This window comes from Leptonychotes weddellii, chromosome 15, assembly GCF_054177405.1.
Source record: "Leptonychotes weddellii isolate Sample4059 chromosome 15, ASM5417740v2, whole genome shotgun sequence".
Classification (NCBI taxonomy): domain Eukaryota; kingdom Metazoa; phylum Chordata; class Mammalia; order Carnivora; family Phocidae; genus Leptonychotes; species Leptonychotes weddellii.
In genome coordinates, this window is record NC_138383.1 from 35,018,674 (window position 1) to 35,046,039 (window position 27,366).

The 27,366-nt window shown below is 44.9% G+C and overlaps 1 long non-coding RNA gene across 2 annotated transcripts in view; it reads left to right on the plus strand.

The window, feature by feature from the left end:
* The first annotated feature begins 13,641 nt into the window (after positions 1 to 13,641).
* LOC145717389 (uncharacterized) overlaps positions 13,642 to 27,366 on the plus strand; it is an 87,657-nt gene continuing 73,932 nt past the window's right edge. For both annotated transcript variants that reach the window (XR_014140569.1, XR_014140570.1), the window contains exon 1: positions 13,642 to 13,746. This is a non-coding gene — a long non-coding RNA (uncharacterized LOC145717389). The remainder of the gene's footprint in view (positions 13,747 to 27,366) is intronic.

Here is a 27,366-nt window from a genome sequence, read left to right on the forward strand (position 1 = left end):
TTTGGATCCTACTCTGAGCAAAATAATTACAGAAAGTCATTTTGACACTATTTGAACACTGAATAAATATTTGATAATGTTAAGGAATTCGTGTTAACATGGCTCTTTCCACAGTTCGGCTATTGTGGACATTGCTCCTATAAACATCGGGGTGCACGTACCCCTTCGGATCCCTACATTTGTATCTTTGGGGTAAATACCCAGTAGTTAATATGCAATACTTTGAATGGACCATAATTTATTTGAGCATTCTCCTGTTAGGCTGTTTACATTTTCCCATTATTGTAAAATATTTATAATGAACATCTTTGTGCCTACCTCTTTGCAAGCATTTTGAATTGTTTCCTGTGGGTAGTTTCCTAATAGTGGATCAAAAGATAGGAACATTTTTCAGTTTTTTGATATATATTGTCAAATTACTTTCTAGAAAATATATTCCTTTTTATTTTATTTTTAAATATTTATTTATTTATTTATTTTAGAGAGAGGCAGAGAGGGGCACCTGGGCAACTCAGTTGGTTAAGCATCTACCTGCGGCTCAGGTCATGATCCTGGGGTCCTGGGATCAAGCCCCGCATCAGGCTCCCTGCTCATTGGGAAGCCTGCTTCTCCCTCTCCGTCTGCTGCTCCCCCTGCTTGTGTTCTCTTGCTTCCTCTCTCTGTCAAATAAATAAAATCTTAAAAAAAAAAATAGAGGAAAAGAGCGCATGGGGGGTGGGGGAAGGACAGAGGGAGAGGGAGAGAAAGAATCCTAAGCAGGTTCCACGCTCAGCGGAGAGCCGGACATGGGGCTCAATCCCATGACCCTGAGATCATGACCTGAGTCAAAATCAAGAGTCAGATGCTTAACCAACTGAGCCACCCAGGTGCCCCAAGAAAGTATATTCTAATTATTATGCCCACCAGGAGCATAGGAGAGAGGCTGCGATATTCCTTGCCACCACCAGGTATATAATTAAAAGTTTTCTGCTGATTTGGTAAGTGAAAAATGGTATCCCCTTGTTATTTAATTTGCATTTTGTACTCTTTTTTTCCCTCCCTTATACAGATCCCCTTTTGGTAAAATTACTTTTTATGCAGTTAGCACCTCTTTGGTAGAAGCAGCCTTTAAAATGGGGGCAATTATTCCAGTGTCTAAGAGCTTTCTCTTTTTAGTATTTATTGAAAAATACCTACATTGCATAATGCACTGCATCAGGGCAGTCTCTACTGAGTCATTCACAGTGTCTTGCTTGGGGACTGGCTGCTTTCCTTCTAGGAGCAAGGCAAGGAAAGTGCATTTGAAACCACTAGGATGATATAGTAGGTGGGAAAAGGCAGAATACAGAGCAGTATAATAGGGTTCCATTATGTTTTTTAAAAGTCATATATACATTGTATTTTATTTATTTTTTATTTTTAAAGATTTTATTTATTTATTTGAGAGAGATAGAGAGAGAGCACAAGAGCAGGTTGAGGGGTAGAGGGAAAAGCAGACTTCCCACTGAGCAGGGATCATGACCTGAGCCAAAGGCAGATGCTTAACCGACTGAGCCACCCAGGCGTCCCTAAAACTCATATATACATTAAAAGGTATCTGGAAGGACATGGCATAAACCATTGACAGTGACTGTGGCTTAGTGTTCTATGGGAATTTGACACTTTCACCATATAGACTTTGTAATGTTTTGTTTTTTTAATGAACAAGTGTTACTTTTGTAATCAGATAAAATAATAAAAACATTTCTATTTTGAAAAAAAATCCTGTTTTAGCAACTGGTTATGGATGAAAAAAATAATGCCATCCTATCTTGCCTATGCCCCTCTTCTTCCCTTTTCCTTAAAAATAAATACATATTGGGGTACCTGGGTGACTCAGTTAAGCATAGACTCTTGATTTCAGCTCAGGTCATGATCTCAGGGTCATGGGATCGGGCCCAGGTCAGGCTCCACTCTGGGTGTGGAGCCTGCTTAAGATTTTCTCTCTCTCTCTCTCTCTCTCTCTGTCCCTCCCTCTTGCTTGTGCATGCGTACATGAGTGCTCTCGTGCTCTCTCAAAAAAAAAAAAAATTACATGTTACTTAGATAATATTTATATTTATTTTTATATTTTAAAATTTAATATTTTGTTATATTGATATATTTTAATATGTGTATATTTTAATATATTATCGAATATTTAATATTAAATATTTAATATATTCAATATATCTATATAATTTTTAAAAATGTAAGTCTCTATAGAGAAAGAGCCAGTGATGCGTTGGTCCTTCTGCACTGTGTAGCTCCAGGGGGATCACAGTGGTAGCTGTCGAGACAAGTTCCCCACGGGCAGATCAGAGGTATGGCGTATATCCCGTTTGTGTCTATCTTGAAGATAGTATTAAATGAGACTGGAAGAGAGAGCCAGTACATACTGAAGGTCAATAACAAGGTCATGAGAACTCTGTGAGGCAGGTATTCCTGACCTGGTATTTTGAGGAGCCCCTGTGGTTCCCTGGAGTGAATGAAGGCGGTCAGCAGGGTACAGGAGCAAGCTGTGGGATTTAGGATTTAGATCCGAGTCTGCTTGGCTCCAAAGGCTGCCAGCTGGACTGCTACACACCGTGACTCTCTTAGGGAAAGCGGAAGGTTCTAAGACCGTTCTCCCTGGAACCACCACTCATGAGGAAGCAGGGCCTGGTCCTAGCAGGCCCTTTGGGTGATGAAGCCCGGAGTCACACTCTGGTCATCTCGTGTAGTGGAGGGGGCATTGTCGGATACACGTGCAGGGGCCTTGAGCTCCTCACACCAGGCCTCAGAGGGAGCAGGGCTGGGGGTGGTGGGGGGAATTCCTGACCAAGATGGCTCTAGGAATTCAGCAGTAGGATTTCCTGGGACCAATGTCACCAGCTATTAGTCACGTGTCTGCTCCTGCATAGGCTGCTGTTAGCTGGCCCTCTTGCCCTCTACTTCAGTGGGCCGAAAAGTACCTGCATCAGACTCTCCTGGGGGGCTGGTTTAAATCAGATTCCTGGCCACTCCTCTGAATCCACTTTTCTAGGGCCGTATGATGGTTAGTTTTATTTGTCAACTTGACTGGGCCACTAGATGCCCAGGTATCTGGTGAAATTTTATTTCTGGATGTGTCGGTGAGGGGATTTCTGGAAGAGATTGGCATTTGAATTGGTGAACTGAGTAAAGCAGATGGCTCTCCCCAGTATGAGTGGGCATTACCCAATCTGTTCAGGGTCTAAATAGAACAAAAAAGTGGAAGACAGTTGAAAATGCTCTCTGCCTGACTCACCGAGCTGGGACATCCATCTTCTCCTGCCCTCAGTGCTCCTAGTTTCCAGACCTTAAGATTCAGGCTGGAATCTACACCGTGGGTCTCCAGCCTTTGAACTATTCCACTGACCTGGGTCTCCAGCTTGCAGACAGCAGAATATGGGAATTCCCAGCCTTCCATAATCATGAGACAATACCTTATTATAAGTCTCACTCACACACACACACACACACACAGTTCTTTTTTTCTCTGGTGAACTCTCGCTAAAACAGATTTTGGTACTAGGAGTGGTTCTAGAAGAACAGAATTTTGAGGATGAGTTTTTGAATTGGTTCTGGGGATTCTGGAGGTGGGTCTCTGATCTGATTGGGTTTAAGGATACTAATGACTCATTTCCAGTAGTAAAGAGAGTACTGATAGTGCATGGTGTGAGCTGGCAATAGAGATACACAAAATATCTGCATTAGATAGTCCTAATCAACCTCAGAAAGGGAGTCTGATTGGTCCAGCTCACATTTCAATCCCAGGCCGTATAGCTTGCCAGTCTATGGATTCACTGACCTGAGTCACGTGCCACTGTCTTGACCAATTAGCTGCAGCTTGGGGTGGAGTGTGGTCCCATGGCATAAAACTTGGTTGCCTATTGGGGTAGTCACTGTGACTGACATCTGATTGTCAGCCTATAGACTTCATGTGTATCAGAAACATGACTTTTTCGGGCGCCTGCGTGGCTCAGTCGTTAAGCGTCTGCCTTCGGCTCAGGTCATGATCCCAGAGTCCTGGGATCGAGTCCCACATCGGGCTTCCCGCTCTGCGGGAAGCCTGCTTCTCCCTCTCCCACTCCCCCTGCTTGTGTTCCTGCTCTCGCTATGTCTCTCTCTGTTAAATAAATAAATAAAATCTTAAAAAAAAAAAAACATGACTTTTTCAATTGCGTGACCTATTTTTGTTGTATGCGTCCCATGCTGCTGGGGGGGCAGAGGGGCTCCAGATACCACAGTGCGGGCACAAATGTGGGGTGGGGAGCTGAGGAAAGGGGAAGCTGAAGGGGGGAAATCAGAGGCTTGGCTGTTCTGGGTGCTCTGGGTGCAGGTCAGTTGGGCTCCATCTCCCTTAGTCCAGCCCTGCACAGCCAACTCCCTCAGCGGATTCCAGTTCCCGAGTGGGGAGAACTTCTTGAGGGCAGCTTCAAGGCAAGTCAAATGCTGCTGCTCTGTCTTGGCTCCGGAATGTCCCTTGAGTTGTTTTTCATCCTTTTCACTCATGTCTCAGCGCGCTACCTGAAGAGCGGTCGCACGGGGGCCGCCCTGGTGCCCACAGCCTGCTCTCCTGTCGGGGGGCTCTTTGGCAGCTGTTCTGGAAAAGAACAAAGAAGTTCCAGAAAGCCCCCGAGAGTCCAGGCTGGGATCGGCCCCACCAGGCTGCAGAGTCTGAGCTCCCTCCTCTCGCTCTGCAGTTTGGCCGCTTCAAACTGCTGGCGGAAGGGGAGAGCCGCAGGGGAAAGCGGACCGGCTCTGGTTTGGCGTTAGAAGCTATAGGTTGGAGCCCTGGCTGCGTTAATTCCTAGCCGCCGTGCTGGGTGGCAGGAGTGACTTTGAACGCCTTGCATTAGATTGGGCTTCATTCTTCACCCTTTGCCTAGGTCAGGGCACCCCCAGAGTGCCCGTGTTCCCCCTCCTGCCTGCAGCAGCAGGAAGTCCAGGCGTCCCGCCTGTCCCTGTTCTGTTACACGTCCAGGGGGCTGCTGGGTTGAGTCCCCAAGGGACGGCACGCGATGGGGGTACAACGCAGCCATCTCGCGAGATCAGAACTCAGCCTCTAAGGGTGACAGGTAGGAACAGAGACTGAGTCTAGATCCTTGGTGACAAGCTGAACAGCCGGCACTATTTATTTCCGGACATTTTGTGTGAGAAAAAAGAACCTGTATGTGTTGAAGCCCACATTAACTGAGGTTTTTAAAAAAAATTTTTTTTTTTTCTTAAGATTTTATTTATTTGGCAGAGACACAGCGAGAGAGGGAACACAAGCAGGGGGAGTGGGAGAGGGAGAAGCAGGCTTCCCGCAGAGCGGGGAGCCCGCTGAGGGGCTCGATCCCAGGACTCCGGGATCATGACCTGAGACGAAGGCAGACGCTTGACGACTGAGCCACCCAAGTGCCCCTTAACAGGTTTTTGATACTGACAGCCAATTGGATGGAATCCTGGCTGATGTGGACGGGTACTTCCCTCCTAGTAATGGGGGCAGGTTGGGATAGGACACTTCTGATACTAATTTTCCCATAGACCTAGAACCTTGGCCTCCACCTTGTCCCAGGAGCCCGCATTACCTAGGGGTGGGGAAGCTCTTTATGAGCCCTTTGTTGCCTTGGATCACTGGTGGAAGGGAATGGACAAAGGCAGCCTGGGAGAGTGGGAAAAGCACTGGTTGCAGTCAGAAGGTCTGGGATCCAGCGGTGGCTCTGTTAATTCCTGTCTCTGGTCAACAGTGGCTCTGTGCTTAGGGCAGGGGAGACCCTGCAGGTCAGGTCAAGGGCCCTAGTTGGGGGGGCGGGGCATGGAATGGTCACAGACCAATTAGGACAGAATTTCAAAGGACTGCAATTATGACCTTTGTATCAAAGAAGGCTTCCAGGAGGAGTGGGTCTTGGTCAAGGCCTTGAAGGATGCGCCTAATTTCTTAGAGAGGAGAGCACGCAGCAGGGAGGACCACAGGCCTCTCAGTGACATTTTGCTTTGTCTTGTGTGAGTTCTGGCTGGACTGTCTTTTGCCTACACCTGCTTCCTCTCCATCTGCCTATCTCCTGGCCAGCCTGTGAGCTCTGGGAGAGTAGAGATGCTCCCTTTATCTCTGCAGCCTAGTGCCAATGGGCATTTGCTGCATCACTGCTGGGGGGAGGGGAAGGAAGAGGTGCAGGGGTGGGTGTCTCCAGGCCAGGGGGAGGCAGTGAGCTGCTGGGTCTGGGGGTGTCTGGAAGGGCAGGTTGGAAAGAGCGGTCTTCAAACCATGATTCCTGATGACATTTCAGGGCAATTCCAGGGTAATGTCTTTTCCCTGAGAAGCCTCGGGTATTCTCTTTTCCCTTTGGCACTGGCACTGACATGCAGGAGCGGGCCCCCCACTGACCACAAGCCCCCGCACTTGGCCTTGAACTTGAGAAATTTGGAATGACTTGGCTGAGTGCATACTTCTCATTTCCCAGGAGCCCAGCTCATCTCCCCAGATTACAGAGATGCGTTAAACTTGCTCCTTGACCTCTGAGACTCTGAGGGACTCTGCACTGGAGTGGAATGAGAAGTGGCCTGGATGCAGGAGGCCTGGGTTCCTGTCCTGACTCTGCCACTGACCAACTGAGAGGCTTAGGGCTAGTCTCTGCCTTTTTGGGGGCTGTTTCCCTCCTGGGGCTGGATGATCTTCCAGATCTAACATTCTAACTATTGTGCCCTTGTGATTCCTAATACTGGCTTCTAGAATGTAGGACCCCAAGGCCGTGGGAAGAGGTTGCCATCTTACGTGGGAGCTCCTGACACTCCCATCTCCCAAGATAATGACCCTAAGAGGACGATGGCATTAATAATACCTGGCATTTATTGAACACAGGCTTAGCTGTCTATGCGGAAGGGGCTATTATTGTCCCATTTTACAGATGAGGAAACAGAAGCAGAAAATGGTTAGTCAAGCTCCGGGCTGTCCGTGCACATAGGGGCCTACCCTATTTGTAGTCTGAATTAAATATCCCCCCATGTTTTGTAAGGTTGGATAGAGGAATAAAGGTCTGGCTCCTCTAAGAAGCAAGGTGGTAGAAGGCGGAGGAGTTCAAATGGAGGGAGGGGCCCTGAGAGCCTGGGATGGCAGCCAGAAGGGGGATGGGGCAGGAGGGGTTTCTGAAATTGCTGGGTCTCTAGTGTCAGGGCCTCCCTCCCACCCTGGGCCCCCGATGAGCACTGGTTCAGGTTTGACTTATCCTGGAGGCTGGCTTCAGTTGCCCCAGGCTCTGCTAGAGTCTGAAATCAGACTTTAAGACTGATTTTGGGTCTAGCTTGTGGGCGAGCTGTAATTATGCCCATTATACCTGTCTTGAATGATTCACAGATGGCAAGGGCTTACGTAGGAGCAATGTTCCTCTTAATTTTTTTTTTTTTTAATTTACATTTTCCGGTGACTCACTGGAATTGAGAGTACGGTCTCATTGACTGGAGAAGAAAAAGTAGGAAAAGAAGAAAAGAAAAATGTCATCAGGTCTCTTGGAGACAAAATTGTCTAAACCATGTCCAGGTGATTCTGGGCTCAGGTCCTAGGGGCTCAAGCCTACCCCTTATTCTCCGAGTCTCTTGGTTCTCCTTCCTGGAAGTGGGGGACAGCCCTGTGGCCCTGGAAGGCAGCGGAGGTACAATCCAATGCTGGAGAGTTTGTGCTCTGGCTAGAAGGTTCTGGGTTCAAATCCCTGCCCTGAAGCTAATGTTTGCTGTGTGAACCTGAGCGATTTCTTTCTTTCAGATGAGAAAACTCATCTGAAAATTGGGGGGAAAAAAAACAACAAACCAATACCATCTTTGCAGGTGGCTAGGATTTCATGAGGTTAAATATATTAAGCTCTTGGCGCAAAGTAATGAGAATAACCGCAAGTACTCATCACTGCTTATAATGCACTGAGCCCTTTACACAGGGTACTAAAGTCCTTGCAACAGTCCTGTGGGTGAGCTATTATCCTCAGTTTATAGGTAAGGAAACTGAGCTCAGAGAGGTTAAATGACCTGACCGAGGTCACACAGCTAGTCCGTGGCAGATCTTGGGGCACTGGGGTACAGGTTGGGCTGACTTCAAAGCCCACCGTAGGGGTTAACCCCCAACCCACTTATTCCCATAGGAAATGGGCTTGTCCTTCCTGTTCCTTAAAGCAAGCCTGCCTGAGTTGGAGCCCCCTGTCTTCTCTATTCCTGGTACTGGCCCCACCAGCCTTTCAGGCACCCCCATCTTGGGGTTATCTTTGGCCTCTTTTCTGCTGGGACCACATTCTTCCCTGTCATACTTGGTGTTATCTGAGTAGTAGCCAAGACCCAGATCTATATATTTGTTCCATGTAGATCTTTCCTTCTTCATCACCGCGCCCCCCCCACCGCCGCCCCAGCCCTGGCTTCACACATACCCCCTCCCTACATGTCGCCAATTTCAGCCACACCCTAGCTGGTCTCTTCCTTGCCTACTTCAGGCACGTCACTCCCTCTGAAACCTTCCATGGCTCCCCTGGCCTGCCATACTTAACTGACTCCTGAGCCCAACACAGACTCCCTGTATCAGGCTGGGCCAGTCCTTTCCTCTCTCTCTGGCCCCAGGTTCCCCAGCTGTTGAATGAGACCACCAGGGTGACCTCCCTTTCATACTCCTGTGGAAAACAGATCAAAGCTAAGCTCCTACAGGGGAGGAGTGCCCCAGGTCTTGGCTGTGCCATCTTCCTGCTGTGTCCTGGGGGTCCCTGAGGGCACTGTGAAGACAGTTAGGCTGGGTGACATTTGAGGCCTTTCTGGAAGCTGCAGGCTTGTACCCCAAGGCCTCCCATGGATGTCCCGAGTTGTGAGTGGGTGCTGGGTCTCTGGTCCCTGCTGACTGGGGTGCCTGAGGGGCTAGTGGCTCAGGATCTCCCTCCCCTCCCCCTTTCCCCCTCGGAGCAGTGTCTGAGGAAGTACCAGGGAAGGCCCGAGTGTCAGTGGGCAAGCCAACAGCTTCTATTGAGGACAGGGCTATCTGCTTACAGGGACTGAGACCTTCACTTCCCTTGTCCTGCCAAAATAGACAAGCTTGGGCTTCACCTGAGCTGCTGGGAGGGAGAGGATTCTCCACTGGCTCATTCAGAGCCTCTTGGCCACTTCTGTTGACCTGTGGCTGGTGGGTTTTAAGCAGGGAGGTGGGGGGACTCCCTCTATCCGCTTACCCAGAGGGGATCTGGAATAGCCGCTCCACAAAGCTGAGCCAGGCTCTGTGGGCCCTGGACCTCACACCTGAAGAGGAAAGAGGGGTGAGGCCCAAATGAAGCCAGAAGCTCCAGGACAGGTTGCTGAGTCTTTCAAAAAGCAAGTTTTGCTCTGAGCCTCCACAGCGGGGGCCCCAGGATGGGGGAGGACCCCGAGGATATACGATAAGTGACATTTGAGGCTGCTTTTGGTTCTGTCCAACAGACAAGAAATGCAGTGTGAAGAGCCTGGGAGACCCCGTACACTGAGAGCAGAGGGGCCTGGGGCAATTACTGTGTGGGAGCATGGCAGGTGCTGGGAACAAAGGGGATGACATCTCTCCCTGGCAAGGAGTTCACAATCCTGTTGTAGAAACAGATATGGTAATCCCGTGGTTTGTGGTATATTGGGGAATGTCAATTCGTGGGTGTCTAAACAGGACATGTTTTTATTTTTTCACATTGCTTTCCATTATGCTAGGTTGAACCCCCCCCCTTTCCTGTCCCTTGACATTTGGGTGGATTCCACAGTTTCCTGGTCTTTTTTGGGGGTGGTGCTTTATGGTGGCTGGGCAGGCCCAGGTCTCCTAGGTGTGGATGTGCTCTAGGTTCTTAGCTCCTTTGATGCTTAGCTGTGGGCCGTAGCTCAGTTTGGGGACATGACCAAGGATAAGATGAAGTATGGGGGCCTGTGGAAGTGAGGAGGATGCCACCCAGCCTGGCAAAGGGGTCAGGAAAGGCTTCTGGGCAACCTCTTTCTGCCAGGAATGGCTGGACTTGATTTTCATCATGATCTCCCTTTCTGTAAGTTTCTTAAGAGCTTTGAGCACCTGTTTCAGAGTCAGTATGAATTTGAGGGCAGGGCACCTCTGTGTCCCCAGGGCCCATCAGGTGATGGGTGAATGAATGAATGAGCTGATGCCACTTGAGGAATTTCGGTCTCCTGTGTCTTGGTTGATGGGCTATCTTGGGACCCTAGAAGAGTTTGAATCCTTTGGAAGAATTGCTGGAAGGCGGGCTGGCTCAGTCGATCCAGGGACGGGCCGGCTGTGATCTGGGCTCTGCTCAGCCATGCAGGAGGCCTGTTCCTGGCCAGTGACTGTCATCCTCTTCCTCCTGCTTAGTTGGAGCCCCCTTCTCTGGTGCCTGCCTTCCTCTTCCAAGACAGCCCCCCATAAGCCCTCCCTGTGCATTCCCCTGAGAAGCCAGCTCTCAATTCATGCAGTGCCTTCCACTCCCTCCAAGGTTATGCCTACGGGACCGGACCATGTCCTTTCCGACGATATTCTGATCGCTGGTCTATTTATAACAATGACTCACCCACCACCTAAACTTCTGCAGGAAGAGCTTGGCTTAGGAGCCAACTCCCCTGGAATGCAAAACAGTTTGCACTTGTAAATGATCACCATTTCATTTCCCTGAGATTATGCATCCTTGGCCTCCTCTTGACCCTATGGCCAGATCACTTAGCGATCTCCCACCCCGTTGCCGCCTGGTGCCACCATCCCCTCTTGTTTATCAAGAATCCTGCCGACCCCCTGACCTGCACAGCTGGGCAAGTTCCTCTTCATCATTAACCTTGAGACCGAGACTTCCTTGCTGTGCAGATGGGAAGGCTCTGCTGGACGATTTCCCTTTGTTTTCATGTTGTTTGCTTGTGAATGAGCTCAAGTTGGGGTGGGGACAGGGAGTGGATGAATCTGGAAGAGAGCCCTGAGCCCCCACCGTTGGCCTGAGGCTGCCTTCTCCAGCTTCTCCCTTAGGACCCCAGCGTTACGGGTACGGTACCCCCCCGAAAACCCTTGTGCACTGCTCTCTCGCCTGACCACCAGGCAGAAGGGGCAGTGACGGCAGCGGGCCCACCTCTTCTCAGTGTCTCCCCTTCTCCCCCAGCAGGTGCCTGGGGCAGACAGGTCTGCTACCTCCCATGGTGGCTGGGCTTGAGGGGCACTTGCATAGACATTTGTAGTCAGGCTGGGGAGATGAGATGACCCCCTTCTCCAGTTGGTCAGCAATGCCCCTGTTGCCTTCTTCATAAAGAAAATACAGTAGAGGCCCTCAGTGGGGTCCCTTGGCTTCCCATCCGTTACCCACCTGTAGGCTTCCCACATCCCCAGACCTCCTGGCCTCCATTCCTTTCATCTTAGCGGTGCGGGGGTCACTCTGTCCCACGGCCCCTGCTCTGGAATCCCCCCCACCCCGACCCCTATCATGGTTCAGCAATTGTCACTCAGTCTGGAATTCAGCCTCTGCTGGCTCTGTGTCCCCTGCCTCTCCACCTGCTTCAGCCTTTTCCATCCGGGACCCCACACCTCCCCTGACCCCCAGTGTCACCTCCAGCTGGCCCTTCTCCCCCGTTGTCCCCTCTGGGTCGCTGCCGCAGACTCCGGCCCCACCCACCTCATCCCACAGTGACAGTCCTCTCCGAGTTGATGAGTCTGGACCCATCCTCCTAAGTCCCAGGCTTGTTGGTCTCTTTGTAGCTTCTGACATCCTTGAGCTCTGTCCTCCCTGGCTTCTGATATGCCACCTTGTCCTCAGACACCCTGGCCTTATCCCCTTCTCATCATGCCTTGCCTCAGGCCGCTGTCACCTCCCCCTGATGTCACTGCCACAGTGGATGCTGCCTGCAGGTCCCCCTGCCAGTCCACTTGCTATCAACCCAGTGATGCCTCCCACAATGCCACTCCCCTCTCCACATCCCCCCTTGGCACAGCACGCAAGGCCCCCAGGACCGGTCCCTGCCTTCCCTTGGCTTCATCTCCTGCCACATTTTTCACACCACTCCCCCAAGCCCTATTTTCCAGCCCTATTTCCCGAGCTAGTCGGCTCTCCCAGAGTAACTTCCCCACGTCTCTGCCTCGCATGTGATGCTCCTGTGGTACAGGAGCCTCTCACCCCCTTCTGCCTTTGGCTGATTCCTGGTCTCCACCGGGAGTTCTGCCGGCTTGTCCCCTCCAGCAGGCAGGCTTCTGGGACCAGCCCTTCCCCGCCCAGCTGGGTCAGTGTCTTCCTTGGGGCTCACCCCCGCACTGACCCCTCTGTCTGCGTGTCTGCCTCCCGCCCGGGCCCCCACTTCCACGTGGATGACCAATGTGACACTCCAGTCTGGGTCAAATCCCTTTATTTTATTCTCCCTGGGAGGGACTCCCTGCCTTTAGAGCACTTAACTTAGTAGTTCTGTATTTAACAAGGAAGGGCCTCATCTGAGGCATCACCTGGTAGTGTTTGGTTAATTCCTATTTCTTCCACCAGACTGGAAGCTAGGCAAGAGCAGAGAGATCCTTATATTTTTTTTTTCAAGATTTTATTTGACAGAGAGAGAGAGAGAGAGCAAGCAGGGGGTGCAGCAGGCAGAGGGAGAGGGAGAAGCAGACTCCCCGCTGAGCAAGGAGCCGGATACCGGACTCGATCCCAGGACCCTGGGATCATGACCTGAGCTGAAGGCAGACGCTTAATGACTGAGCCACCCAGGCGCCCTGTGTTTTTCTTCTTAAAGAGCATTTACTATTAAATATTTTGGGAGACTAATGAACACCTGTGTGCCCAGTCCCCAACTTTGTCCGGTCTCACCATCTGCCATATTTGCCTCAGGTACTTTTTTAAAGATAAGCTGATAAACATGACCGAAGGCCTCTAAGTTTTGATGCTGGTCTAGAAAAACTTACTTTTATTCACTGTTTAAATATTAAGTAGATGCAACTATTTATAAAATACATGTAATGTCTAAGGAGTAATGAAACAGTGAACACCTATGTACCCACCACCCAGTTTAGGAAAAAGAATATAACCAGTACTTTTAAAGTCTCCTTAGAAGCCCACCTCCTCGCTTCTGCCACCCTCCCTCAGCTGTACCGTTACCCTGAATTGTGTGTGTGATTTTCTTGCTTTTCTTTATACTTCTTTATACTTGCTTTTCTTTATACTTCTACCTAATATATTTGTTTCTCTAAACATTAAGTTGTTTAGTTTTGCTGTTTTTTTAAAACTTTATATAAATGGAGGGGTGCCTGGGCCGCTCAATCAGTTGGGCATCTGCCTTCAGCTCAGGTCATGATCTCGGGGTCCTGGAATCGAGCCCCGCATCAGGCTCCCTGCTCAGTGGGGAGCCTGCTTCTCCCTCTGCCCCTCACCTTACTTGTTCTCTTTCTCTTTCAAACAAACAAACAAACAAATAAATAAATAATTAAAAAAAACTTTATATAAATGGAAAAATACAGTTTGTGTTTTTCTGTGATCTGCTTTTTCTTTCTTTTTTTTTTTTTTTGCTTACCATTTTGTTCTGACACGATGTGTACCCTGAAATTCATTCATTTTCACTAATGATTGTTATTCTGTTGTGTAGACACACCATACTTTATCCATCCTCCTGTTGATAGATGGGAGGGACATTTAGTTTGCCTTTCCTCACCTGCCCGCCTCTCTTTCTCCTTTTTGTCCCATTACACACAGTGTTGAAGTGAGGATTCCCCCGTGTCCCCACATGGAAGATGCAGATGCCTACCCAGCTGAGGACCACCAGGAGCACGCCTGCCGGGGATTGCTGGGTCACGAGGTATGTGCATCTATATTTTTCCTAGGTGTTGCCCATCTGCATTCCCACAGCAGGGTTATCCAAATGTCAGCTTCTCCACAATCTCACTAGTGCTCAGGAGACTCAGACTTCAAAAACTGTGCCTCCCATGCCCATGATGTGACATCTTGTTATTTTCCTGACTGCTGATGGGGTCGAGCATATTTTCAAATGTATTCCCTTCAGTGAATTGCCTGTTCATATCTTTTGTCTATTATATTTGGTGGTTTTCCTCCAGAATTGATTTGCAGTGTTTTTTGTTTTATTTTGTTTTATAGGTTTTGAACATGAACCGCTTGGTAGGCAAATATCTTCTCCCAGGCTGTAGTTTGTCTTTTTTTGGTGGGGGAGAATGGGGCTTGGGAATTTTTTTGTTTGTTTTTTAAATACAGTGAAATACACAAATCTTAATTGCTACAGTTTGATAGATGTTTGTTTTGTTTTGTCTTATTTTTTAGAATTTTAATTCCACTAGAATTAACATACAGTGGTTTGAGGTATACAATATAGTGACTCAACAATTCTATACATTACTTGGTGCTCATCAAGCTAAGTGTACTCTTGGGGCAGCTGGGTGGCTCAGTCGATTAAGCATCCAACTCTTTTAAGTGTACTCTTAATCCCCATCACCTATTTCCCCCATCCCCCTACCATCTCCCCTCTGGTAACCATTAGTTTGTTCTCTATAGTTAAGAGTCTTTTTTTGGTCTCTTTTCTTCTTTGTTCGTTTGTTTTGTTTCTTAAATTCCACATATGAGTGATTTCATATGGTATTTGTCTTTCTCTAATTATTTCACTTAGCATTATACTCTCTAGCTCCATCCATGTCATTGCAAATGGCAAGATTTCATTCTTTTAAAAAATTTTTAAGTCCAGGGACCCCTGGGTGGCTCAGTTGGTTGAGTATGTGCCTTCGGCTCAGGTCATGATTCCAGGGTCCTGGGATCGAGTCCCGCATCGGGCTCCCTGCTCAGTGGGGAGTCTGCTTCTCCCTCTGCCTGCCGCTCCCCCTGCTTGTGCTCTTTCTCGCTCTCTCTGATAAGTAAATAAAATAAAATCTTTAAAAAAATTTAATTCCAGTGTAATTAACATACAGTGTTATATTAGTTTCAGGTGTACAATATAGTGATTTAACAATTCTATATATTACTCAGTGCTCATCATAAGTGATCCTTAATCCCCATCACCTATTTCACCCATCCCCCCATCCACCTCCCCTCCGGTAACCATCAGGTTGTTTTCTATAGTTAAGAGTGTGTGTCTTGGTTTGTCTTTTTTTTTTTTCTTTGTTCATTTGTTTTGTTTCTTAAATTTCACATATGAGTGAAATCATATGGAATTTGTCTTTCTCTGACTGACTTATTTTGATTAGCATTATACCCTCAGATCCATCCATCTTGTTGCAAATAGCAAGATTTCATTCTTTTTTATGGATGAATATTCTATTGTATACATATACCATATCTTCTTTATCCATTCATTCATTGATGGACACTGGACTCTTTCCATAATTTGGCTTTTGTAAATAATGCTGCAATAGACATTAGGATGCATATATCCTTTTGAATTAGTGTTTTCATTTTCTTTGGGTATATACCCAGTAGTACAATTATTGGATCATATGGTAATTCTATTTTTAACTTTTTGAGGAAACTCCATATTGTTTTCCACACTGACTGGACCAGTTTGACTCCCACCAATAGTGTACTTTTTACCACATCCTTGCCAGCACTTGTTGTTTCTTGTGTTGTTGATTTTAGTCATTCTGCAGGTGATATCTCATTGTGGTTTTGATTTGCATTTCCCTGATGATGAGTGATGTTCAGAATCTTTTCATGTGTCTGTTGGCCATCTGTATGTCTTTTTTTGAGAAATATCTGTTCATGTCTCCTGCCCATTTTTATTTAATTTAATTTATTTATTTATTGAGAGGAAGAGAGGTGGGGAGAGGGAGAGGGAGAGAAAGAATCTTAAGCAGGCTCCATGCCCAGAGCAGAGCCTGATGGCGGGGGCGAGGAGGGGGGGCCCAATACCATAACACCCTGAGATCATGACCTGAGCTGAAATCAGGAGTTGGATGCTTAACCTATTGAGCTACCCAGGCTCATTTTTAAATTGGATTATTTGTTTTTTGGGTGTTGAGTTTTACAAGTTCTTTATATATTTTGGATATTAAGCCTTTATTAGATATGTCATTTGTAAATATCTTCTCCCATTCTGAAGGTTGCCTTTTAGTTTTGTTGATTGGTCCCTCACTGTGCAGAAGCTTTTTATTTTGATTTAGTGCCAATAGTTTGTTTTTGCTTTTGTTTCCCTTACCTCAGGAGACATATCTAGAAAAATGTTGCTCTGGCTAATGTTAGAGAAATTACTGTCTGTGCTCTCTCCTAGGATTTTTAGATTTCAGGTCTCACATTTAGACCTTTAATGCACTTTGATTGGATTTATTTTTATGGTATGAGAAGTGGTCCAGTTTCTTTCTTTCTTTTTTTTTTTTGCATGTAGCTGTCCAGTTTTCCCAGCCACATTTGTTGAAGAGACTTTTTCCCATTGCATATTCTTGCCTCCTTTGTCAAACATTAATTGATCATATATAATCATGGGGTTATTTCTTGCTCTCTATTTTGTTCCACTGACCTATGTGTCTATTTTTGTGCCAATGCCACACTGTTTTGATTATTGCAGATTTGTAGTATATCTTGAAATCTGGGATTGTGATGCCTCCAGCTTTGTTCTTCTTTTTCTTTTATTTGGGGGGGGGGGCTGTTGATTTTTGTAGTTACTGGAATCATGCTGTATGTATTGTTCTTCCATGTGCTTGTTGGAGATGTTCCCAGCCTAGTACACTCCTTTTATCTACCATATATTCGGCAGAATTAGCATTGTCATTTGGGTTGCTTCATTCTGCTGTTATAATTATGCCCATTTTTGTGCACACATTTGAGTACAGGGGCTGAAGTTGGAGTGAGAGAGTCTCAGTTTGAGTCTCTGTTGATCTGAGGTGAAGGTGTGTTGACTTGGTGTTGAGCAGGCAGTAGGCAGTGCACACTGACCCAGGCAGGAGGGTGGCTGGGCTGTGGATTTGGAACCAACAGGCCCATGGCACCATGTGTGATGGGGAAGCGACTGGTTTTGCTCCTGGTTTAGTGATCATGAATTTAACTTTAACTCTTGTTTGTCTGGGAAACTCTATCTCTCCTTCTATTCTGAATGATAGTCTTGCTGGATAGAGTATTTTTGGCGCAGATTTTTTTCTTTTCATCACTTTTGGATTATATCATGCCCCTCCCTCTGGCCTGCAAAGTGTTTGCTAAAAAATCAGCTGATAGTCTTATGGGGTTTCCTTTGTATGTAACTACTTTCTTTTCTTTTCTCTTGCTGCCTTTTTTTTTTTTTTTTAATTCTCTATCACTGCTTTTTGCCATTTTAATTACTATGTATCTCGGTGTGGACCTCTTTGAGATGATTTTGTTGGGGAATCTCTGCTCCTGGATATGGATTTTTGTTTCCTTCTCCAGATTCAGGAAGTTTTCAGTTATTTTTTCTTCAAATAAACTTTCTGTGCCCTTTTCTCTCTCTTCTCCTTCTGGGATCCCTATAATGTAAATGTTACTATGCTTGATGGAGTCACTGAGTTCCCGAAGTCTATTCTCATTTTGCATAATTTTTTTCCCTCTCACTGGCTCAGCCTGATTAATTTCCATTACTCTGGACTCCAGGTTTCTGATCCATTCTTCTGCTTCCTCTTGTCTACTATTTATTCCATCTAGTGTACTTTTTTATTTCATGTATTGTGGTGTTCATCTCTGATAGGTTCTTTTTTATCTCTTTGTTAAGAGTCTCACTGATGTCCTCCACTCTTTTCTCAAGTCCAGTGAGTATCTTTATGATCATTATTTTAAGTTCTCTATCAGGCATATTACTTATCTCCATTTCACTTAGGTGTCTTGCTATGATTTTGTTATGTTCTTTCATTTGGGACATATTCCTCTGTCTCCTCATTTTGTATAACTAGGTGTCTGTTTCTGTGTGTTAGGAAAATCAGCGACATCTCCTGCTCTTGAAAGTAGTGGCCTTATGAAGAAGAGGTCCTGTAGAGCCCCTCAATGCAATGTCTCCTTTTTACCAGAAAATGGCACTTCAGGGGTGTCTCCTATGTATGTTGCTTGCACCCTGCACCCTTGTGGCTGAGCTGTGTTTGCTTTCAGTCCAGTCATCTGCAATGTCCCTCTTTGCCTGTTGTGGGCAGGATATGATCTCTGTGTGGTTATTGGGCCAGTGTGGGGCCACCTAGGGCTTGAGTTGAGTCAGACCAGGAGTTTGCCAGAGATGAAGTAGCACCAAACAGCAGGGCACTTTCCCTATGTTGTCCCTGAGAAGCTTTTATTGGTGAATGGGTCCTTCAGTCAGACCTGCTGTCTGCCCCTAGCCCACTGCTTGGGCTGCAGTTGGACTGGTGTGTGTGTGGTTATCTTTCCCCCTCCCCAGGGGAAGGAGTCACTTTGGAGTGGTGCTGGCCCCTGTCTGGGCTGCTTGCACACTGCCAGGCTTGTGGTACTTCTTTGGATGGGCTCTGGCCAAGAGGGGACTGACGGGGGTGGGATTCACACTGTGCACAGGAGCCGGAGGGGAAGGGTTAGCAAGGTTTGTGTGCTATTGGTCCCCTGTGGGAGGGGCCCTGCAGCACTGGACTGAGGCAGGCTAGTTTGGAGGGTTGAATCCACAGAAGCACAGCTTGGAGTGGGGGAGGTGAGATGGCAGTGCAAGCCAGTGTTGTTGCTGCATGGTTCCCAGAGGTGGCCGGGTGTCTAGGCTGGGGGGCAGGGGAGAGAAATGGCACCTGCCAGCTCCTTTGTTCCTGGAGGAGTCCCCCACCAATCTCACCACGTGCTCTGAGAGAAGTAAACAACAAATGCCCCAGGCATTTTTCAAACTGCTGGTTGTCTTCCTCTGGCCCTCCTGGCTCTCCGCAAACTGACCCACTGATTTTTAAAATTCCAGGTTTTAAGTCCCACTGGTTGTAAGAACTTACAAAATTCAGCCCCTCTGGTTTTCAAAGCCTAATGTTATGGGGATTCATCTTCCCCGCTCTGGCTTCCCTGATGTGAGGGTCTGTTTCTCTCCCCTCTCCGCGCCTGTGGCTCCTTCCCTCCCTGATCCCCCATGAGTTCGTTTAGCACCCCACCTCAGCTCTGCCCTTTCTACCCTCTTTCATGTGGCCTCTTCTCTATGTTTAGCTGTGGAAAGTCTGCTCTGCCAGTGTTCAGGTCATGTTCTGGATTATTTATGCTGATGGGAGTGTTATGTAGGTGTACCAGCAGGATGAGGTGAGCACAGGGTCTTCCTACTCCATCATCTTTCCAGCAGTCTGTTCTTTTTCAAGGTTGCTATGGCTCTTCTGGGTCTTTTGTGGTTTTGTACAAATTTTAGGATTATTTGTTCTAGTTCTGTGAAAAGTGCTTTTGGAATTTTGATAAGGATTACATTAAATCTGTAGATTATTTTGGGTAGTGTGGACATTTTAACAGTATTTGTTCTCCCAATCCACGAGCATGGGATAACTTTCCATTTGTTTGTGTCATCTTCAATTTCTTTCTTTAAAAAAATATATATACATTTAAAGATTTTATTTATCCATTTGGGAGAGAGAGAGCGAGCACAAGCAGGGGGAAGGGCCGAGGGAGAGGGAGAAGCAGACTCCCCACCGAGCAGGGAACCCAATGTGGGGCTCGATCCCAGGACCCCGAGATCATGACCTGAGCCCAAGGCAGACGCTCAGCTGACTGAGCCACCCAGGTACCCCCATCTTCAATTTCTTTCATCAATGTTTTATAGTTTTCAAGGTACAGGTCTTTCACCTCCTTGGTTAAGTTTATCCTAGGTATTTTATTATTTTTGGTGCAATTGTAAATGGGACGGTTTGATAGATTTTGAAAAATGCATATAGCCATGTAACCCACTCCTCTGTCTCCCCAGTAAGATCCTTTGTGCTCCTTCTGAGGCAACCACTGTTTGCACTTTTTTCCATGTATTAATTTTGTCTGATTTAGAACTTAATATAAATGAAATCATACTGCGTGCCTGGCTTCTTTTGCTTAGCGTAATGTTCTTAAGATTCATCCATCTTGCATAAATTTCTTTTTTATTGCTGAATAGATTTCCATTGTATGAATGTACTATAATAGGTTTACCCAGTGTCCCACTGATGGACACTGAGGTGGTTTCAGGTTTTGGCTACTATGAATAAAACGGCCATCAACGTTCTTGCACCTGTGTTTTTGTGCACATATGCTTTCATTTCTCTTGGGGAAACACCTCAGAGTGGAATTGCTGGAGCCATAGGGAAGGTTCATGTTTGACTTTATGAGAAATACTGTGTTTCATCTTTTAATTCTGTTAAGGGCATTATCTGTCATCAGATTTAATAATCTTTTTCCTTATGATTTATGCTTGCTTTAAGAAATCTTTTTCTGAGGTCATGCAGATTTTCTTCACTTCCCATCTGAAGGTTTTAAACTTTGCATTTCACATTTGGAGTTTTAATTCACCTGAAATTGATTTGTATCAACTGTGTGAGATAAGAATCTATTTTTCCCCCATTTCCCATTTGGATAACTAATATTGCCAACACTACTATTGACTAGAGCATCACCCCATTGCCCTATTGTAATGCTCTTTCATATATGAGGTTTCCACATGGACTGAGACTTGTTTCTGGGCTCCATTCTGTGCCATTGGTTTATTTTTCTATCCCTATGCCAATGCCATCCTGTACTAATTACTATAATTCGTAAAATGTCTGGCTATCTGGTAGGATAAGTCATCCTACTTTGTTCTCCAAAATTTGCTTGTTTATTTATTGTCCTTGTTCTTCCACATAAACTTTAGGATCAATATGTTAGGTTGTAATTTTTTTTTTTTAAAGAGAGAGAAAGGGGGGAGAGGTGGAGGGAGAGACTCTTGAGCAGGTTCCATGCCCAGTGTGGAGCCTGATGGGGTTCTCGATCTCATGACCCTGAGATCATGACCTGAGCTGAAACCAAGAGTCAGACGCTTAACGGACTGAGCCACCCAGGTGCCCCTTGTAAATATTTTTTATTTTGCGTTTTGATTTTTTCTTTGATCCATTTGTTGGATAGAACTGTGTTTTTACATTTCCCAAACATATTGGACTTTGAAAACTATTATTACGTACTGATTTTGAATTTAATTGAGTTGTGATAAGAGAATGTAGTCTGTATGATAGATTCTTCATTTTCTTTGTAGTATAGTACACGATCAATTTTGAAAATCTTCACAGATGCTTTAATAACGTGTATTCTCTAGCTGTTGGTCGTACAATTCTACTTATGTTATTAGATTAAACTTATTGTGTTGTTAAAATCTTCTAAAGCCTAAGTTGTTTTTCTCCTTGATATTTCAATTTCTAAGAGATGTGCTAAACTCTCCCACTATGATTATAGACTATAAATTTCTTGTAGTTCTGTCAATTTTTGCTTTAAATATTCTGAGACTGTATTACCTAGATGCACATATGTTCAGAAATCTACCTTTCTGATGAACTTTTTTCTTTAATTATTCTTTAATTATTATGTAGTAACTGTCTTTATTTCTCATAATGCTTTGGTCTTAAAGTATAGTTTGTCAGATATTGTTTGACTATACCAGCTTTCTTTTGATTAATATTTGCCTAGCTCATTGTTTATCATTTTAAAAAAATTCCAATTTTCTGAGTCCTTGTGTTTTAAGTGTCTTTTGTAAACAGCAAATTTCCAGCTTTTGTTCTTAATCTAATCAGAGAATCTCTATCTCCCAAGTGAATAATCTAGTATTTTAAAATACACTGTGATTACTGATATTTTTGTAATGATTTTCTTATTTTGGTTAACATGTATGATAGATGGGCTTATTTATATTGTTTTATTTTGTTCGTCCTAGGGTCTCAGCTTTTCCTTTCCCTTTTTCCACTTCCTATCTCATTTGGATCAATCTAGTTGTTTCTTTTTTCACTTTTTTCTTTACTACTGTAGAAGCTGTGCATTCTCTGTTTTTTTTTAGAGGTTCCACTTAAAATTTAATATATACACTTGACCTCACAAGGTAACAATCAATATCTCTGTATTCTTCCCAAACCATTTAATCCTTTCTATGATCATCACTTCTGTCCTAGCTTACTATACTGTTTTCTAGTTTTTTGGTGATACCTTATTTTAATATCCTTACATTATTCATGATAATAATTAATGTTTGCCATGGACCAATTAGATTTATCTGCAACTTTACCAATTCATTTGCTCACCACTGAAATTACATCTTGGGGCACCTGGGTGGCTCAGTCGGTTGAACATCTGACTCTTGACTTCAGCTCTGTTCTTGATCTCAGGGTTGTGAGTTCAAGCCCTGAGTCGGGCTCCATGCTGGGCATGGAGTCTACTTAAAAATAAATAAGTAAATAAAAATGAAATTGTATCTTAAGAAATAAGTTAATAAATATACTATTAAATTATGTTCTTTTTCTCAAATTGTTTGACCTGTCAGGACCGTTTAAAGCTACCATGGCTACTATTAGAACATACCAGATATTATGTGTAATGGACCATTTTTGTGGCTTCAGTTTTGGCACTTGCTTTAACCCTCTGCATGTTTGCTTTTATTGTGCATTATACCTAAAAGAGTATATAAGACACACATCTAAGAATGATGTACTGAGCACTCAGGATGACAATTAGGACATTATCTAATACCTAATATGCTCCCTCTGTGCTCTGCTCAAGTGCATTCGGCCCTGCTCCCCGCATAGTCACTATTCTGAATGTTGTGTTGATGCTTCCATTGCTTGTCTGAATAGTTTTCCCACACATATTTTAAGGAATCTATTATTTCATCTTGCCTGCTTTCAAAGTGTAGATAAATGGAATCATACTGTATCTAGTCTTCTGTGATTTGTTTTTTTCCCTTCAAATTAATGTGTTTGAAGTTAATTCACATTGCTGAGCAGCACTGGGGTTCACCCACTCCACTATAGTACAGTACAAACAGTGGACTCATTGTTTGAATATATCCCAATATATAAATCTAATCTCATTATGGACACTTGTGATGTTTTCAGTGTTTGGTGATTATACGCCCATCATTGGGACTTTGGGACTTCTGGGTCATAGGGTTCATAGGGCATGTTCAACTTTATTCTTACCCAGCAATTAGTGGTGGTACCAATTTACATTCCTACTTTCAATATATGAGTTTCTTTTGCTTCCCATAATTGTTAACACTTGGTATTGTCAGTGCTTTAATTTTTGCCAAACTGGTGAGTGTGGAATGTCATGGCATTCTGCATGTGTGTGTGTTTAAACTTTTAATTTTGGCATTTTGCTTTTAATTTGCATTTCCTTTATTCTCAATTACACTGAGCACGTTCTCATGTTTATTAGGCATTTGTCTTCTCAGTATAATTCTGTTTTTTGCCCTTCATCTATGTTCTTTGGGGTTATTTTTGTTCTTATCGATTTATAAGCATTCTTTTCATGTTCTGGAAATGACTCCTTTGTAATATGTATTGCAATTGTCATCTCCAAGTTTGTGGCTTGTTTTTTTCTCATTCTTCATGCAGTCTCTGGGAAACCAGAAATTCTTAATTTATTTACTTTGGTTGTTGTTGCTTTAAGGTAGTGCTTTTATGTACCTTAAGAAGTCCCTCTATACCCTGAGGACCTAAAATGATTATCCTATACTGTGTTCTACTTTTTATTAAAGTTTTATCTTTCACAGTTGTATTTAAGTCTACTTTGTTTTTTGTTTTTTTGTTTTTGTTTTTTTGAGAGAGAGAGAGCAAGAGCACAGGGGAGGGTCACAGGGAGAGGGAGGGAGAATCTCAAGCAGACTCCCCCACTGAGTGCAGAGCCTGACGCGGGGCTCCATCTCACAACCCTGAGACCACAACCTGAGCCGAAATCAAGAGTTGGATGCTTGACCGACTGAGCCACCCAGGCGCCCCTAAATCTACTTTGAATTGATTTTTATGTAGGACATGAAGGGGGAATTAATTTTAATTTTTTTCCATATGGGTAACCAAGTGTGGCCGTCTTATTTGTTATGGTCTATCCATTTTGTTTTGTTTTGTTTACTAATCTGTAGTGTCTGTTCTGTCATAAATCCAGCTTCCATATATGCTCACGTTGGTTTCTGGGCACTCTCTTCTCTTTGTCTACTCCCGTACCAATACCAGACTATTTTAATTACTGTAGCTTTACCTTGATATCTGGTAAGACAGATCCTCCCTTCTTATTCTTCAAGCATGATAGGTTTCCACGGGTCCTGTACTCTTCCATACAGATTGTCAGCTTCCATGAACTGTCCTCTCTATGATGAAATTAGTTCAATGTCATTGGTGTTCCATCACATGGCCTAGTTTATCCCTCTGAAAAATAGTGCTGTATTCAGGGCTCAGTGTTAGCCTTTTGGTCAGAGGTTGGACACTCACCAGAGACTTTAGCCAGACTGGCCTTGGTGAGGAGGGGCCCCTCTTGCTGGAGCCCATGCACAACCTCCATCTCTTTACCATGGCCATTTTGTTGATGAGCACCTTGAGCAAGGACAGAGTGGCTGGAGGGAAGGCTGACTGACATCCATAGAATGGGTTATCTTTCCCACTGGTTGTTGGAACACTCCTCTGCTGAGCAACCCCACCCAAATATGCTCATTTGGAGAGCTCTATCCTTACACCTCTATATCTTTGTCACCAACTGTTCAGTCTTATTTTTCCAAAGTCCCTGTTGATCCAGCCAAACTATTAGCCTCTCTATGGATCTGTGTAATAGCTATACCTCTGGCCTGGCATGGGAAGGGTGGGTGGGAGAGGCTGGGAGAAGCCCCTGATTGTGCAACAGTCTGAGAAACCACTCTATGACTGTGAAGTGAGTTTGTGGAAAGGCTGGGAACTGCTCCTTCTGCACAACCTCAAAGTGGTAGCTTGTGGAGAAATTTCGAAGTCATGTCTGACTGCCACGACCTTCTGGAAAAAAAAAACTGCTATTATTTCACCTTCTCTTCCCTCTTCCAATCTTGCTCCCATTTCTCTCACTGGCGAACTCTAACCTGGAGCCATACTGGGAAAAGTAATTCTCTGACTTAAAAGAAGTGATGGTGTTTGCAAATCGACAGTAGGCCATCCAGCCCAATGGTGTACATTTAGATTGTTTTCAGTCACTACCATGTATAGGGAAGGGATAGCCAGCCAGCCTGGTTTTGGAATGAACTTCTGGGAATACGACCATTGCGAGCTGTTTCAGTTTGCCTGGGACTGTGTACTGTGGTAACAGGTCTTATGATGTTCGGCTTTGGAAGTGTACGGTTATTGAAGAAGAAATAAGGTTTGAAATATATGATGCCAGAAGCTAGTCTGTTCAAAAGTAAAATAAGGCATGTTTGACAGTTAATGTTAAAAAGTTTATTACACATGTGTTTAAAATAATCAATTTCTCTTTGTTTATCCTTTGGTTAGTCTCAAAATGACAGTACAACTTACAACAACATTATACTTTATAAAGGGTAAGTATTGCATAAGAAACAATAAGGTAGAGCTATGTTTTCCCGTGTGCCAATCTTCCTTCAGCTGCATTTAATCTGCTCTTTAGCTTACCCACTGGGTTTGTAATTTCAGTGACTTTCTAGATTTTTCTAACAGTTCAAGTTGGATATTTTCCGAATACGCTTGTTTTATTTTATTTTACTTTTTTAAAGATTTTATTTATTTGACAGACAGCAAGAGAGGGAACACAAGCAGGGGGAGTGGGAGAGGGAGAAGCAGACTCCCCACTGAGCAGGGAGCCTGATGCGGGGCTCGATCCCAGGACCCTGGGATCATGACCTGAGCCGAAGGCAGACGCTTAACGACTGAGCCATCCAGGCGCCCCTCAAATACGCTTGTTTTAGAAACTATCTTTTTCCTTTTTAAAATGCCTTTTATGTTGTTAATTATTTAAGACGTCCTTATTTTGGTGCTGGCTTCGGCAACACCTATACTAAAATTGGGTTGCAAGGATGATATGCAAATTCATGAAGTGTTCCAATGGGCAAAAAAAAAAAAAGGACATATTTATTTTGTAGTTGATATGCTGTTTGTTCTAATGGACGAAATCCCGAGGGATAGAATAAATCCAGTTGCTTATTTGTTAGATTCTTGCTCACCCATCTTGTAACTTCAGACGATGGGCTCATCTACAGCAGTGTTCCGTCTGTGGGAATCACATGAAGCCGTGGCTGACAGCGTACTCTTCAGAATCCTGGGAGTATCACTGTCCTGAGAATGTTGCTCTCTTACTGTGTTATTTTACCAGCTTGGGAGTTTGGGGGGCACAGGGGTAGGGTTCCCCAACTTACAACTACAGCATTAACTCAAAAGCTTAGCCCTGTGATATTTAGTCCCATCTCAATGTCTGGCCACTGTGGATTTCCTTATTTACTTGAGAACTTAGTTCTGTTTATTTTAAAAAGGATGTCTATTATATTTTATCCAGAATTTCTAAGTGTTTATTAGTGGGAGGGTTTTCAGGTTTTCTAGTAAGTCATATATCTAAAACCATAAGCCTCACTATGCATTTTTATTCATCGTTGTGTCCATTTTGCCTATGCTAATGCCTGGGGGAAAAGGTATTAAATAAATATTCTCTTCTTTTGTTCTTTCTTTGTTTCTTCTGGTAATTGAGATCCTCCTGGCCTTCCCTCAGTGCCCAGCACAGGGCCTGGCACAGAGCAGGTGCTCAAGAAATGTTTGTAGAGGGGCGCCTGGGGGGCTCAGTTGTTAAACATCTGCCTTCGGCTCAGGTCATGATCCCGGGGTCCTGGGATCGAGTCCCACATCGGGCTCCCTGCTCAGTGGGAAGCCTGCTTCTCCCTCTCCCACTCCCCCTGCTTGTGTTCCCTCTCTCACTGTGTCTCTCTCTGTCAAATAAATAGAAACTTTAAAAAAAGAAAGAAAGAAAGAAAGAAAGAAATGTCGGTAGAATGAATTGGAAGGATACATTTTACAGATGAGGACTTGGAGACCAGAGCCGTGATGTGACTTGCTTGTCTCTGGAAACTCAGTGCTAGCAAAGATGTTTTCTAGCTGGTATCATTCATTTGCACATTTACATTTCCCACAAATTAACCCATCCCTGCAGTTACAAGAAGTCCCCTAGTCCTGTCATCTGGATCTTATTTTATTGGTGGGTGTGGTCCTGCTGGCCTATTCACTTCACCAGGATTCAGGACCTCAATATCTCAGCCTAAGAGCTCCGAGTCTGATGATCCCAGAGTAGTTCTTGGTGGTAGCTGAGACTGTGGGAGAGGAAGAGGGGAAGATGGAGAGAGAGGGTGGCCAGCAAGGAAAATGGAAATGCCTTGTGTGCTCCCAAGTCACCTCATCTGTGGACGTATGCCACAGTTGATTTCTTTTCTCTCCCCCCACCCCCAGTTAAATTTGAACTCTCGCTAAGAGGCCAGTGGCTTTAGCTAAAAAGGTCTTGCTTGATTTATTCTTCTTAAGACCAAATAATAACCAACCTTGCCATAACTTGAGTCTTCCCTGGCTGTCTGGGAGCTGCCTTCATTCCTGTGGAGAGA